Below are 17,718 nucleotides of genomic sequence, written 5' to 3'. Positions count from 1 at the left end.
AGATGAACTCAACATAAGCTTATAAGACCACTAGGACTAGCCTAGGGTCAAAGATGAAAGAAAAAGTCAAGGCAGCAAGAAAAAGTCAACCCAAACCAAGTTTGAACATTCAAGAAGCATTCTCAATTGGATTCATAATTAAATCATGCATCATGGTCATTTCATACACAAATGAATGCAAAGCATGGCAAGAGAGGCATACAAAAGTCAACAGCAAAGACTTCATTCAAAAGTCAACTCAAGCATTTTCAAAAATTAGGAAATAAATCACACTCAATCCTAACATCTAACATGGTATACATGTAAAATTTCATGGCATTTGGATGAAAGGAAGGCAGTCAATGAAATTCATGAAGTCAAACCAAATTCAAGTAAGCATGGTGAAAGTCAACAAGCATGGGTCAACTTCAAAAAATCACATCAATTTGAAAACAGAAGAGAAATGAATGAGATTAACACCAATGCAAAGCTTGAGATGTCTAGTTATCACATATGAAATTTCATGATCATACAATAAGATTTGAGAATTTCACAAAGGATTTGGCAAGGCATAGCACAAGAAGTCAACAAATGACCACATATGGAAGAAAATTCTCAATCAAATGGAAAACAGCAAGATTAATTCCAAGAAAATTCATACATCAATTAGACATGTAAAGGATCATTCATGCAAAATTTGGAGTCATTTGGATGTGGGGAAGTGTGTGAACAAAATTGTGAAAATACATGATCATGGTATAGCACCAAATTCAACACATAACTTCAAAAAATCATAACTCTCAATCCACAAATGATAAATGCACAAACCTTATATGGAAATGAAGATCAATGTGTCTAGTTTCACCACAAAAAATTTCAAACTCAATGGATACAACATGAGAATTTCACAATTGAAATGGCACAATGTGTCATTTTGGCATACATGTTGAAAAATCATTTATCATTTAAAATCCAGAACATGGAAAATTAATTAAAATTCACCATAAAATAGAGGACACATCCATGAGTTTAATGCAAAAAATCCCACAATTTTTGGAGTTAAAATGAATTTAAAATGAATTGTGGAAGTTGATGAACATTTGGATGAAATATGAAGAACATAGCATAGCAAGATGGTCAAGGCAGTGGTCAACGATGGCAAACTAGTAATTTTGGATTCATTAATCAAAGCTGCGCGTTTTGAGTGAAGGAAAGGAAATGTTTTGATTGGCTCTCAGCCAATAAAACAGTAACACACCAATGAAACCTCATACTTTCTATCTTAAAAACCCTAGGGTTCAAGCATGGCAAAGGCATCTTATCTTCAAGCCAATCAACAAAACAAAATCAACTAACAGTAGCATGCAACATAACAATCAAACCATGATCAAGCATCTACAACCCAACACCATAAACATGCAAGTTCATGCAAACATAACCAATCATAATCAACACAAAGCATGTGAAATTTCTTGGACAAGTTTTATGGTTCATCACAAACAGCATGGCACATCAACATTCGAACATCAACCAAACAACACCATGGCATTCAGCAAGCAGACAGCATTCATCATTATTTATCAACCAAACCAAATAAACAACAGCATGGTATAATTATGGACAAGGTAATTGGTTTAAATAACAGCAGCAACAAACATCATTATCATGTTATCATCATAAACAAAAACAAGCAACCAACAGGATATAGCAACAAAACATGTGTTTTCATGGGCAGCCTTAGGGTTTAATAGCAGCAGTACCAATTCATTATCAGTTACAGCATAACTAACAGTACAGCAACAACAATATGCTCATACAAACACAAGCAACAGCATCCAACATAAATCATATGGTTTTTTTTGGGCAATGGTCAGGTTTGAACAGCAGTATGTACATATTAAGCATTCTCATCATTCATCATTAAATCGACCAACATATGAACAGCATTATTAAACAGCATCGGCCAGCAGCAAGGCAATGGTTTCTTCACAATTCAATATCAACATGTGACATCCAAATAGCATGGTAGTGGGAACCACAAACAACATGCCAAAACAAACAAAATGAGAAATTCTGGGCAGCTCAAGTTTTAGAAACAGCAGCCAGGCATTTGCAACATTCAAGCAATCAACATTATGGACCAAACTAGACCAAGCATACAACAGCATAGCATAATTAGCCTGGCAGCTTATATTCATCATCATCACAACAAAATTCGACCACCAAACAAAAGCAAAGCAAATGGAAATGGTTCATGCAAATAACAGACAACAGCAGCCAATATGAATCTTGGAAATGGCTAAGGTTTATGTGCTTGGCTGTAGCAGCAGCATGGTTCAATTAGCATGGCTTGGTAATGTTCATACGGCAAACAGAGTTTATGCATCAACATCATCAAACAACATTTGAACAAACATGCTCATGGGAAATCCTGTACAGCCTAAGGTTTCAAAATAGCAGCCTATGTTCATCATACATGTAATCATCATCAATTGAAATTCCATCATGGCAATCCTCATGGTAGCTAAACAACATCATTATGCATTATTAACAACAAACCAAAAAATCTTGAGAAAATTCTGGCAGGACAAAGTTTAACATGTGCAGCATGTCATCATTCAAACATCAATCCACAACAAAGCAAATATTAATCATGAACACAAAACTGGACAGGGCAGGTTGTGGAAACAGCAGCATGGTTTCATGTCTATCATGTTCATCTGACCAAACAAAGCAGAACAAACAACAGCACATAGCAGCATAGCATATTCAACAACAGCAATGGTCGTGGCACTTCAAGCAAGCTCCTCAACATCAAACAAATTTGAACAACATTACACAACAGCACAGCATACAATAATGTTTCAAAACTGCAGCATGCCTTCATCAAGAACAGCATTCATCATCATCATGCAAAAAATCATCAAGAATCAAAGTGCCCAAAAAAAGAAACCAAACATGCCAATAGCATCATTAAACCTCCAGCAACAAGAATATGGTATGCAATTTCAACAAATCAAACCCAACAAAGCAAATCGATGAAAAATGCATATGCTCACTAAAATAGCAATCCTTATATCTCATAGCATAGTCATCCATTTAATGTGATTCAAAGCTTAAGTCAACCTACTAAACAAGACCTACATGGTGTGTAGCAAGACTTAAGAAAACAATGAAGTCGAAAAATTCACCTGATTTGGAAAACCCAATGAAACAGTGCAGTTTGTATGCTTCCAGCTCAATCAGAGGTCCAATATGCTTTTGGCGTGAAGAAACTTTGAAGAACCTTGACTCACACTTGCTTGAAATCCTTCCAAACTCTCACTGCCATGTTTGATGTGCTTGGAAAACAGAACAAAGACTGGAGTTCCAGCTGGTGATTGAGGCCGTAACAAGGCTCCAAATGATGTTCTGATGATGAAGGATGCAAGAGAACTCGAGCTCTTTTAATGGTTTGTGCAGAAATTGGGTTTTTGCCAAAATGCAAGAATGAGAGAAATGTCCTTTTGGTCTGTGGAGGCTGCGATTTCTTGGTCTCTAGGGTTGCTTTGTGGCAGAAAAACAATTTATATATGACTGTCTTAAGGAATGCTTAATCATATTTAGCTAAAAGATGACCAAATGCACATTTGCTAATCTTTGTACAAGTGAAGTGGAGGTGTGAATTGGCACAAATTTGGGCCTGCTACAGGCTGCAGACAGACTGTATGTTTGCTGTTTGGGATTTGCTGCAGCATGCTGTACTGGTTTTACTCTTTTGTACCTCTATTTGCAATATTGCCAAATGTGCATTTTGATTCAAAATGATGATGGAATGATGGTATGGACATGGTTTTGGAATTGGAATACTTCACAAATATGACATGGAACATTTCCCAATTGACCAAATCAAGAAAAAATCAAAAACTCAAAAAGTCAAAGTTTGGTCAAACTTTGAATTTAAATGCAAAAGGTCCAAAAATGCCATTTTGAATGGTAAGGTTTTAGGTCATGAAATTTATATTTTTGGAAAGAGGATGAAAAATGTGGTTTGTAGGAAAAAACCCCACCAAATTTGGCCTTATGGTTTGGGAGATATGGCTTGTTGAAGTTCAAAAATTGGTGAAAATGATTTGATCATATCTTGACAACCACACATGGGATTTGAGAGTTCTTGGACTTTTTGAAAATGGGAAGACAAGATCTTCAACTTTCATGTTGGGCAAAAATTCATTTGGAGCTTGTATCATGATGTAAGTTTAAGATCAAGAAGTTTCCATTTTTGGCAGTTGAAATTACAGGTCCACTTGCTATTTCTGGAAAATTTCTGATTGGCTTGATTTTCTTCCATGATGAGGTTGAACATGATATATGAGGCTTATACAAGCATGAATGAACTCCTTCAGATCAAATCTAATCATCAAATCCTGATTAAATCAACAGTTGACCAAGTTTGACTTTTCTAGGGTTTTGGACTGATTGAACTTCTTCTGATGAATTCCAAACCCTAATTCCTTGAGAAATTGATTTCAGATGATGTAATAAGATGTATGAACTCTTGATTATTGATCATGGTGCCCAAATTCTGCAAGAATGGCCACCATCCATTGCTTTGACTGATCAATGACTGACTTTGACCTAATTGCTGATGATTGCTTCAACTGCAAGCAACAAGGTTAGACAGACAATATTTTTGTACTTTTTGAATGATAAACATATGAAAGCAAAGATATACAAATGCAAAGTATGCTTGGTGATCAAGAAACAAACCTACAAGGCAATCTATCCACTAGGAGGACAGCAAAGGCATGCAATGATCCTTGAGGTCATGACATGAATGATATGGGCCATGAGGGATCTTAGGGCCCAAAATTGGGGTCTTACAGATGCCCCTATTTAAGGTCATTCTAGCCGGAGAAGTGAAGTTTAGAAATCTTCATCTCGACGCGGTAGAATGGACTTAAATAACAGTAATGAGACAAATTTTGGTCCCTAAGAGACCTCATGATGCAGATGTATGCATGCAAAAAACACAAATTCTGTGGGGAATATGATTCACACAGAAGAAAAGACGATCCATCGGAGTAATATACTCACCAGGAACAGAGACTCTAACAAGACTCTATGGGGATAATAAAAGAAATGTGTGAACAAGACACGACTCCAAACTGGGGAAAAACAAAACTTGACATAACATGGACAAGACACGACTCTGATTAGAAAAAACAGAAAACAGACAGGAGAACTCACTGGGGAGTGAAGGACTCACACTGGGAAGAGAATTCCAAATGGAAAATAAATCCAGTGGAGAGACACAAGCTGACTCCTGGAGGAGAAGCAACAAAAAGTTCCACTGAGGGAAGTAACAAAGAAAATGAGATGTTACCAAGCATACGGGTAACAAACCCAGGAAAATCTGACTCCACAGGGGGACCGAGGTCATAATAGGGAGCAGAAAGGAGGGAACACCAAGGATACCGGTTACTGGGTATATAATAGGTGACCGACCAAAGCGTGAATTGGATTTCACTTCCAAAACACTCATCATCCTGAAGAGAGCTAGAAAAGCAAACTTGTTTAAAGGATGGATATTCAATTCCACAAGGGATATGAATCTTACTCTGAGGGGAAAACAATCAAAAGATTGACTCAAGAGCGAACGAGATATAATATCCATTACCGTCAGAACGTGGATAGAATACTCAGATGAGACATATTATTCATTACCGGCAGACCGTGAATAATATACTCAAGAGGAAAATTATCCTGAACCGGTTACTGGGTTGTTTATAGGATAAAATCCGAAGACGTGAATTGGTTTTCACTTCCAAAACACTCATCATCCGAAAGGAGGGCTTGAAAAAGCAAAACAACTTACAGGATGGGCATTCGAATCCACAACGGGAAAACGAATCTTACTCAAATGGGGACACAAACCCAAAGAGTGCATGAGATATAATATCCATTACCGGCAGACCGTGGATAAGATACTCGCATGAGATATATTATCTATTACCGTCAGAACGTAGATAATAAACTCGCATGGTAAGAAACACCAGAGATACCGGTTACTGGGTATATAATAGGTGATCTACCGAAAACGTGAATTGGTTTTCACTGCCAAAACACTCATCATCCAAAACACCAACTGGTTGAAGGATGGATATTCGATTCTACAAAGAATACGAATCCTGCTCAGTTGGGGAAAATCAACAAAGGATTCCAACTACAGAGCGCATGAGATATATTATTCATTACCGGCAGACCGTGAATAATATACTCGCAAGGAAAAGACACCAGAGATACCGGTTACTGGGTATATAATAGGTGACTAACCAAAAAGAGAGACAATCGATACCAAGCATCCGGGTAAACGAAAGACAACTCAAAGGGATAAATTGCAAGCGTCCGGCAATTATCCAACAACAAGAAAATATTCGACTCCACAAAGGGAAATAACGAACTTTACTCGACTGGGGAAACACAAAAGGCTTCGACTGAAGAGTGCATGAGATATATTATTCATTACCGGCAGACCGTGAATAATATACTCGCAAGGAAGATTATCCACAACCGGTTACTGGGTTAACATAGGATAAATCAACCGAACAGAAAGGCATCGGGATACCAAACTAGGTATATAATGATAACCAATCAAAAGGAACAACAGACATTACCAACAAAAGAGTAAATGAAAGGCGATCTGCTGAGGATAAATTGCAAGCATCCGGCAATTATCGACAGGGACTAGCTGGGGATGCACTGGTAAACAACCAATGATCCGGGGAACAAATCACTAGCATACGGTGAAAAGACCCACTGGGGATAAAATTGCTGGCATACGGCAATTATCCACAAAAGACTTGCTAGGGATATAAGTGCTAATCTGAGCAACTTATACAAGCAAAAGGAAAATCATCATCAAATATCGAATGAAGATAACCACAAAATTAGGGTTTACATCTACCGAATACGGGGTAGAAGACCAACAACTCCGCGTGGGGATAGAACAAATCACAAATTCGCACGGGAAACCAAAATAGGGTTTATAACAAACCACAAACGGCTGGAGAGCAGGAAAAATAGGGTTTACAACTACCGGGATACGGGTAGAAAACCAAAAACTCTGGCTGGAGAATAAAAGGTATATAACCACAAATTCTGTTAAGAAAGCCAGGAAAAGTAGGACTTACAACTGCTGGTTTGTAGGCAGAGGCCCAAAAAACATTCCGCTGGGGAACAACCCACTGGGAAGTACAAGATATCTGACGAATAGCCAATTCGGGAATGATCCGAAAAGACGGACTGAATAAAGATACGTCCTAATGAGGATATAACTCAAATAGGAAAATCCATCCCAATATATGTGTTGGGAGGAAACGGAAGAAACCGTCATCCACGAGGATATATCTCAGTGGGGAACTGCAGAAGGAAGGACAGACACATTTTCTGCTTATGGGGTTGACTCTATATGGAGAGATTTATAACACCCGACATCTGCTTGGGGAGATCTGTGAAGAGATCTATATCACCATAGCAGGAGACACGACAAACAAAAGATACATGGCGAAAAATGCAACATGAATATCTGAATGTTTATGAATATGCATGAATATGCGTGATTTATGTTTGATGAATGCTGATAAAACAGACAATTCTAACACAAACAGGTTCAGGAACCAAACGTCCGGTATTATACTTCCAGGGGAAAAACCAGCTGGAGAGCCAATCTGCGGAGATCCACATGCTGAAGAGCAAAGATCTACAGGTACTGCTGAAGAAGCAGAGAATCAAAGATATCAGGAAACAACCCAATCAGGGTACAGAAAGTCACAACGGGCGAAACGGCCACCAAGACGAATCTGTAGGGGAACAAGAGAAGTCCCAAAGTATCTGCAGGAGATCCCAATGTCAACTGAGAAACAAAAGGTGCATAAGCACAACCACAAATGCTGTAGAAGCAAATCCACATAACTCCACTGGGGAACAACCCACTGAGGGAGAATGAAATCATCCAGATAGAATCTAACTGCAAAAGCAACTCTACTGGGGAAAACTGTCGGCTACTCTCTTGGGAATAAACCACTGAGGGAGGACAGATCAAGTAATCAAATTCTGCAACGAACCACTCCACTTGGGGAGAATACACATAGCAAACTGATCACAACAGGTAGATTCTGCAATACAAGCCACTCTACTGGGGATCACAAACAGTCAGGGAATTAATCCGTTCACTGGAAGCAAAAGCCATCATCCGACCACATCGGGATTGAAGGAGTATTCAACGGGCAAAAACTGCCACAACAAATATTCTGCAGACTAAGCTGAGGAAAAGATGGTTGAAAATACACTGGGATGTCAACCCAAGTCAACCACGGAGTAGGAAAATAAATCCTGCTCTGCTGAAGAGACAAACTCTGATGGGGAGATAGCAACAATTCCGCAGACGACTTCGCCGGGGAAAGGGTAAAGTACCGGGTATCAAACCACTGACTTACCGAGTCTTCAAAAAGAAAACGATCATGCTGAGGAAACAGACAGTTCCTCTAGCACACTGCATGGGGAAAAGCGGTAACAACTCCACTTGCAACTCTGGTAGGGATGTTAATAACAGCTCTACTCGCGACTCCGAGGGGAGTATCAATCAATCAGCTATACTCATGACTGCTGAGGAGACAAATAAAGTCTGGGGTATACGACCCACTGGAGAAAGTGACGGGGCACCAGGATGATAGACCATCAACCACCGAAACTTCTACAAGAAAAACACCCATGCTGGGAAAACTGCTGCTGGAGAGAACGAAGTCTTCAACAACAAACCACTTGCGACTGTACTGGGGAACAACCCCAACAACAACTCTGCTTGAGGAACAACCTCAACAAAGATCTGAAGAAAGAAGATACCACCAAACCAGGAATATGAACAAACGTCTTACCTGTTGGGAATCATGCCACCCTCGGGAGAGCACTGAGATATTCTTGAGTATCCTTTCAATCTTGTGAATGTTCACTTTGTTTAGAACAAAAATTTTGAAAAATTTGATTTGTTTTAAAACAATGACATTTTATCAATTTAAAACATGCAAAACATTTGTTGAATTGAAACAAATAAGAGTGCAAATAATTGGATAAAAAGCTCAAATTGATTTGATAGAATGGTAGTCTGCAAATGGCAAAACTCCATAGATCTGTACAAATTTGAAATCAGTGATATATATTGGAAGAGGGCTACATTGAACATAATGATCCTTTCTCTACCAATTTGAATCTCGATGTATCCGAAGCTTCAGTTGCCGACGAATCGAAAATCTTCTGACGAAATGACGACTGATGAACCAGAAAGTCTTGTCAGGATGCAGTTACTTGCCAAATCCCTAATTTTTGCCTAGATTGCCCCAGAGTGAGGTACTCAATCTAGCGGGATGCAAATATATTATTTTTTTCAAGTCTCTAATTTTTGCCTGGATTACCCTTGCGGGTTTTCCACCGAGACGCTCATTTTTGCCTAAGCCGCCCTTTCGGGTTTTCAACTTAGCGAGCTATTCTGTGTTTTTTTTTTCATTCTCTTTTTTCATTTGCATATACTTTTTTTTTAGGCAAAGTATCTTTTAACTGCATCTGAATTCACAGGACGAGTGAAATCCTCCCCATCCATTGTTGTAAGCATCAAAGCACCGCCTGAAAAGGCTCTCTTAACAACATATGGACCCTCGTAGTTTGGAGTCCACTTGCCCCTGGAATCGGGCGCGAAAGACAAAACTTTCTTGAGCACAAGGTCACCTTCTCGGAACACACGAGGCTTGACCTTCTTGTCGAATGCTTTCTTCATTCTCTGTTGATATAACTGACCATGGCACATGGCAGTTAATCGTTTCTCTTCAATCAAATTCAGTTGATCATAACGACTCTGAATCCATTCAGCATCAGTCAACTTGGCTTCCATCAATACTCGCATTGATGGGATCTCCACCTCTACTGGGAGAACGGCTTCCATGCCATAAACAAGAGAGAAAGGGGTTGCCCCTGTTGAAGTGCGTACAGACGTACGATATCCATGCAAAGCAAATGGCAGCATGTCATGCCAATCTTTGTACGTGACAGTCATCTTCTGGATAATTCTCTTGATATTCTTGTTAGCAGCTTCAACGGCCCCATTCATCTTAGGTCTGTAAGGAGAGGAGTTATGGTGTGCAATCTTGAATTCAGCGCACAACTCATCCATCATCTTATTGTTCAGATTGGACCCATTATCAGTAATGATCCTCTCTGGCACACCATAACGGCAAATCAGCTGATTCTTGATAAACTTCACAACCACCTGTCTGGTTACATTCGCGTACGAAGCGGCTTCAACCCATTTGGTGAAGTAATCAATTACTACGAGAATAAATCGATGTCCATTGGACGCTTTCGGCTCAATCATGCCGATCATGTCGATTCCCCACATAGAGAAAGGCCATGGTGATGAAATCACATTCAGGAGTGTCGGAGGAATATGAATCTTATCCGCATAAATTTGACACTTGTGACATTTCTTCACATACTTGCAACAGTCAGACTCCATTGTCAGCCAATAGTAGCCTGCTCTCAACATTTTCTTAGCCATGGCATGTCCATTGGAATGAGTACCAAATGAACCCTCATGGACCTCAGTCATCAACAGGTTTGCTTCGTGTCTATCCACGCATCTGAGCAAAACCATATCAAAATTTCTCTTGTACAGCACTTCACCACTGAGGTAGAAACTGCCTGACAACCTTCTCAAAGTTTTCCTATCTTTCACAGATGCCCCAGGCGGGTAGACCTGGTTCTGGAGGAAATTCTTGATATCAAAATACCAAGGCTTGTCATCTTTCACGTCTTCGATTGCAAATATGTGAGCGGGTCTGTCCAAGCGCATCACAGTAATGTTGGGGACATCATTCCACCATCTGACAACAATCATGGAAGCAAGCGTTGCAAGGGCATCTGCCATCCGATTATCCTCTCGAGGAATATGATAAAATTCAACTTCTGTGAAGAAAGTTGAAATTCTCCTTGCATAATCTCTGTATGGGATGAGACCTGGTTGATTTGTCTCCCATTCACCTTTGATCTGATTGACAACCAAAGCTGAATCACCATAGACATCAAGATACTTGATTCTTAAGTCAATGCATTCTTCAAGTCCCATAATACAGGCTTCATACTCCGCCATATTATTCGTGCATTTGAAAGTTAGCCTTGCTGTAAATGGAATGTGCGATCCCTGGGGATTAACAATTACTGCCCCAATTCCATTTCCATATTGATTACAGCGCCATCAAACACCATCGTCCATCTGGAACCAGGTTCTGGACCTTCATCAAGTGTAGGCTCATCGCAATCTTTCATCTTCAAATACAGAATTTCCTCGTCAGGGAAGTCATACTGAACAGACTGATGATCTTCAATTGGCTGGTGCGCTAAATGGTCAGCCAAGATACTACCTTTGATAGCTTTCTGAGCTCGATACTCAATATCATACTCAGACAACAACATCTGCCAACGGGCAATCCTCCCAGTTAAAGCAGGCTTCTCGAAGATATACTTAATTGGATCCATTCTGGATATCAACCAAGTTGTATGATTTATCATGTACTGGCGCAAACGCTTAGCTGCCCAAGCTAAAGCACAGCACGTCTTCTCAAGCATAGAGTACCGAGACTCACAATCAGTAAACTTCTTACTGAGGTAGTAGATAGCAAACTCCTTCTTCCCTGATTCATCTTGTTGACCGAGTACACAACCCATCGAGTCTTCAAGAACTGTTAAGTACATAATCAGAGGTCTTCCTTCTACTGGCGGAGACAAAATCGGAGGTTCAGACAGATAATCCTTGATACTGTCGAAAGCTTTCTGGCAATCCTCGGTCCAATCATGAGACTGATCTTTCCGGAGGAGCTTGAATATCGGCGCACATGTGGCAGTCATGTGGGATATAAATCTGGAAATATAGTTCAAGCGGCCAAGAAAACCTCGGACTTGCTTCTCAGTTTTGGGTGCGGGCATCTCTTGTATTGCTTTGACCTTGGCAGGATCAACCTCAATACCTCTTTCACTTACCACAAAACCCAACAACTTTCCGGAACGGACTCCAAAAGTACATTTGTTCGGATTCAGACGAAGCTGGAACTTCCTCAAACGCTGAAAAAGCTTCAACAAATGCTCAATATGCTCAACTTCCGTTCGGGACTTAGCAATCATATCATCAACATAGACTTCTATCTCCTTGTGCATCATATCATGAAACAAGGTAGTCATAGCTCGTTGATACGTGGCTCCGGCGTTCTTCAAACCGAAGGGCATCACTCGATAACAGAATGTTCCCCAAGGTGTGATGAATGTTGTCTTCTCCATATCCTCTGGTGCCATCTTGATTTGATTATATCCGGAAAATCCGTCCATAAAGGAAAAGACTTTGAATTTAGCTGTATTGTCTACCAACATGTCAATGTGTGGTAGAGGAAAATCATCTTTTGGGCTAGCTTTATTCAAATCTCTGTAATCAACGCACATACGGACTTTTCCGTCCTTCTTAGGAACAGGCACAATATTGGCCACCCATTGAGGATATGTCGAAGTCACCAGAAACCCCGCATCAATTTGCTTCTGAACTTCCTCTTTGATCTTCACTGCCATATCTGGATGAGTTCTTCTGAGCTTCTGCTTCACAGGCACGCACTCAGGCTTCAAAGGCAGGAAATGTTGCACAATATCTGTATCTAAACCCGGCATGTCTTCATAGGACCAAGCAAAGATATCTGAATATTCTCGTAGCAAGCTGATCAAATCTTCCTTAACAGACCCTTCAAGAAGTGCCCCAATCTTCACCAGGCGCTCACAATCTTCAGATCCCAAGTTGACTGTTTCCAAGTCTTCGAGATGCGGCTGAATGATCTTCTCTTCGTGCTCAAGGAGACGGGTGATCTCATCAGGAATCTCTTCAACGTCATCTTCTTCTGCCTCAAATACAGGGAATTCAAAATTGGGAGATGGCGTTGGATCATTATGTTCGATGGGTTTTAGGATCAACCTGCATAATGATTTTGGTTAAGAAAAGCTTCATAATTTTAAGCAAGCAAATCATTATGCAGATGAAAAATGTTGCTTTTACAGCTTTTATTTTTGTTTTTATGTTTTTTTGTGATCACTGATTTCATAAAGAAAAGCAAAAAGTGAAAACAAAGGAAAAACAAATGTTTTGACAATGCAAAAATTGAATGAAAATATCATTGTATATATGCTTTGCCAACAATGTCATCACTTCTCCTTTTGGCATGGGAGAAGGGTTTTAAACAAAATGAACAATTACTCTGATCTATGGATAACTGTAGGAACATCCACAGCGACCCAATTGTGGCAGACACCACCGGGAATAACAAAATTGTTCAAGTCTTCTGCATCTTCTTCTTCAATGATAGCAGCAGCTTCCTCTTCTGCAGGTTGATCAGCATGGATGAATCCTCCACTGGTGAACAGACCTTGCTCATTGCATGCCCTAGAACCATAGCCAATGCCAGCCCGGGATCGATTATCTTCAAGTTCAAGCACTTTCCCTAATCCAGCAACTGCACCACATTCAATGGCCAGCTTCGCATCTCGGTAGGAAGTGAATGAAGGAGACTTCTTCTCGATTGGTTTATCAATAGATAAAGCTTGGAACTGAGTTCCAACTTCATCCTCTGCATCAATGTACGAGAAAGAAGACAGATTACTGACCAGGAGAGCCTTTTCTCCCCCTACTACAACCAATTTCTTGTTTTTCACAAACTTCAGCTTTTGGTGTAGGGTGGATGTCACGGCGCCAGCCTCGTGAATCCATGGTCTGCCTAAGAGACAGCTGTATGATGGGTGAATATCCATTACTTGAAAAGTGATCTGGAAATCACTTGGTCCAATTTTGATTGGGAGATCAACTTCCCCAATCACGGTCTTACGCGACCCATCAAAAGCTTTAACAACAACCCCACTCTGCCTCATAGGAGGACCTTGATATGACAGACGAGAGAGTGTGGATTTTGGCAATACATTCAGAGACGATCCAGTGTCCACCAACACATTGGACATTGCATCAGATTTGCAATTCATGGATATGTGTAAAGCCATGTTGTGGTCTCTTCCCTCCTCAGGGAGATCAGCGTCACAAAAGCTCAAGGTGTTGCAAGCGGTAATGTTTGCAACAATGCTATCAAATTGTTCCAGGGTGACGTCATGATCAACGTACGCCAGGTCCAAGACTTTCTGCAGAGACTCCCTATGGGGTTCTGAATTCAGCAATAGAGAAAGAATGGAGATCTTGGAGGGCGTGTGTAGAAGCTGGTCTACAATATTATACTCGCTCTTTCTGATGAGCCTCAGCATCTCATCAGATTCTTCATCAACAATGCCACTCGGGCCATCTGAAGAAACAGGAGTCTTTTGTACAGACGAGGAGGGTTTGGCAACATCAAGTGCCGGATTCTGAACATTCACAGCAGTCCCCACAGGACGCTCAACAGATTCAGAAGCAACAGCCTTAGCAGGCGCAGAAAAGACACGACCACTGCGGGTCAATCCACTAACATCAGCGATAGTGGTCACGGAAGTGGAAGGCAAAGGTACTTCAACCCCATCCTGGACAGCAACAGGATTGTATCTGAAAGGTACAGCTTTATCAGATGAATAAGGCACAGGGCCTGCCGGTTTGATAATCAAAGAAGGTGAAGCCTTAGGCTTGTTGCTATTGTAGCGAATAACAACAGGCTCAGGCAATTTGAACACTGGGGAGATGACACTCACTTCGGGCTCAACAACATCCACATTGCGATTCTGGAGAATCTCAATGGTACCTTCATTCAACAATTTCTGAAGTTCACAGCGTACTTGGTCACAACCCAAGCGATTGACCGAACAGACACGGCACTTATCGTGGTCATGCTTCAAATAGCTGTGCTGACACAGCATCTTATGTAATCCAACCAATGACTGCCGGATATGACTGATGTACTTCACCTTGTACTTCCCAAGGTCTTCCTGAATCATATTCACAGATTTCCCATGCGAAGGCAATGGGTTCCTGGTGACGTTCGGGTTGGAGTCTTCAAAACTCAGAATTCCACTTCTCATAAGGTCTTGAACCTTACTCTTCAGCGGGAAACAGTTCTCAACGTTGTGGCCCGGAGCACCGGAATGGTAGACACAATGCTGGTCTGGTTTGTACCACCATTGCGGGTTGGCAGGAATTGCAGGAGGATCCCTGGGCGAAACCAACTTCCTCTCCAACAAGGAGGGATAAAGCTCTGTATATGTCATCGGAATAGGGTCGAAGCTGACCTTCTTCCTATCATAGTTCACATTTGCTTGGTTGGTTGTACTTCCACGAGGCTGGTAAGCCTGTTGCTGTGGACGCTGCTGTTGCTGGTATTGCGGCTGTGGATATTGCTGCTGATGCTGATACTGTTGAGCATTATCCTTGAATACAGGCGCTACATGAGCCACCTGATGCTGATGTCCGGCACGGTGTGCAGGCTTCCTCTGAACAGAGGGTCTTCGATGCTTTGGCTGAGATTGCACAGCATGCGCTTCTCCTTCCTTCCTCTTAAACGCTCCATACCGCTTAGAGGAAGAACCATCATCTTTGGCTAACCGTCCCTCGCGGACACCTTCTTCAAGACGCATCCCCATGTTCACCATCTCGGTGAAATCAGAGGGAGCGCTGGCCACCATTCTCTCATAGTAGAATGACCCAAGAGTTTTCAAAAAGATCTTGGTCATCTCTTTCTCTTCTAATGGTGGAGTGATTTGAGCTGCCAGCTCACGCCATCTCTTGGCGTACTCCTTGAACGTCTCTTTGTCCTTTTGTGACATAGACCTGAGTTGATCTCTGTCAGGCGCCATGTCAACGTTATATTTATATTGCTTGACGAAAGCTTCGCCAAGGTCATTGAAAGAGCGGATGTTGACGCTGTCCAGGCTCATGTACCAACGGAGGGCAGCACCAGACAAACTGTCTTGAAAGTAGTGGATCAAGAGTTGATCGTTGTCTGTCTGCGTGGACATCTTTCTGGCATACATGACCAGATGTGCCAAAGGACAAGTGTTCCCTTTATACTTTTCAAAGTCTGGGACCTTGAATTTAACTGGTATCTTAACACCGGGAACTAGACAAAGTTCGGCTGCTGACTTGCCGAAGAGATCTTTGCCTCTAAGAGTTCTCAATTCCTTTCTCAGCTCGAGGAATTGATCGTTCATAGCGTCCATCTTCTCATGTACATCCGAGCCTTCAGAAGCTTCAGAGTGATAAATGGTGTCGTCTACCCTAGGCGTGGTATGCACGACAGGAGGAACAGGAATAGGGACCGGGCTAGATGCCGGCATTTGAGCAAAAGTAGGAGCTGGCAGATCAGGCATGAAGCCAGGAGGCATCCCCCAAGGAAAACCGGGAGGCATGGCATTTGGCTGCTGGGCACTAACAGGTACCGCTGAAGTAGCTATTTCAGAAATTACCGTCCGCTGAACGGGAGTTGCTGGCTGAGGAGCAGGCTGATTCTGAGCAGCAAGGAGTTGCTCCATCAGAGCGCCAAGTCTGGCGACTTCATCCCTCAAACTCTGGTTCTCTTGTTCCAACTGCTCCATAATCCTTGCAGAGTTGACTCTTGTATAATACCGGTGAGTCAGCTTGTCTTCAAAATAAATGAAGAGCAGATGTTAGAACCAGAAGACCAGAAAAATGGGTACCTGTTTATGCAAGAATGATGCATGAAATGCTTTGTGCAAATGCTTTGATTTTCAAGGAACCCTCAGGGTTTTGTTTGCAATATTTCGAATATTTAAACATTTTGATTGCTCATGGAAAGTATTTCATTCAAAATATTAAGACAAAGAAATACAGCATTCTTCTAAATATTACAAAGAGAAAAGGTAAATAACATCCTATGGATCCCTAACAGCTCGGGATGCTGGAAGACGAGAAGTGTACAACTTCTTGATCTCTCTCTCATAGGCGGCCTCCATATCAGCTTTCTCCTTTGCAAGTTGATCATACTTCCTTTTCCAGAATTTGGAAGACTGAGGAAGCAGAGAAGTCCAAGTGTCGTTCGGATCGTCGATCACTCGGTGCTCGAGAAATTCAATCATATCATCCTTCTCCTTGAGCTGCTGCAGCAATTCCTCTCTCTCGCGGATCCAGGCACGCGAAAGGTCTTCTTCTCTCAACTCCTCTACACGTTGGGTAGGGAGGGTTGAAGGCCCAGCCACATCCAACAGTGTAGGTCTTGGATGATCATATGGCATCAGGTAGGTAGCAGCCCTCTGTCTGACCCAAGAGGTGTATGGCTCCAAAGCAATGCAGTTCTTTGGACCCAATTCATTCCTACTCTTTATGCGAATATTGCGCCAAGCGCGGACAAATCTGGCTTTCAGGCCTTGGGGATCTTTACCCTCCTGAAAGAACACACCTTCTAACAGAATGTTATGGGGTTTATCCTTTAGGGGGAACCCAAGCTGACGACGTGCAAGCGTAGGGTTGTAGGTAATCCCACCACATGTACCAAGAAGAGGCACATTGGGGAATTCACCACAAGAATTGATGATCTGGACGGTATCATACACGCGATCATACCAGGTGATATCATCATTGGTGAGAGACATGAGTCTCTGAGACCACCGTAGACATCCCTTGTTCTCCTGGAAAGCAACTGTCTGCGGCAAGTGCGAAATAAACCACTTGTACAGCAGGGGTAAACAGCAGACAATGACTCC

This window comes from Lathyrus oleraceus, chromosome 2 (genome assembly GCF_024323335.1).
Source record: "Lathyrus oleraceus cultivar Zhongwan6 chromosome 2, CAAS_Psat_ZW6_1.0, whole genome shotgun sequence".
Classification (NCBI taxonomy): Eukaryota; Viridiplantae; Streptophyta; class Magnoliopsida; order Fabales; family Fabaceae; genus Lathyrus; species Lathyrus oleraceus.
Note: the sequence above shows the minus strand (reverse complement) of the source record.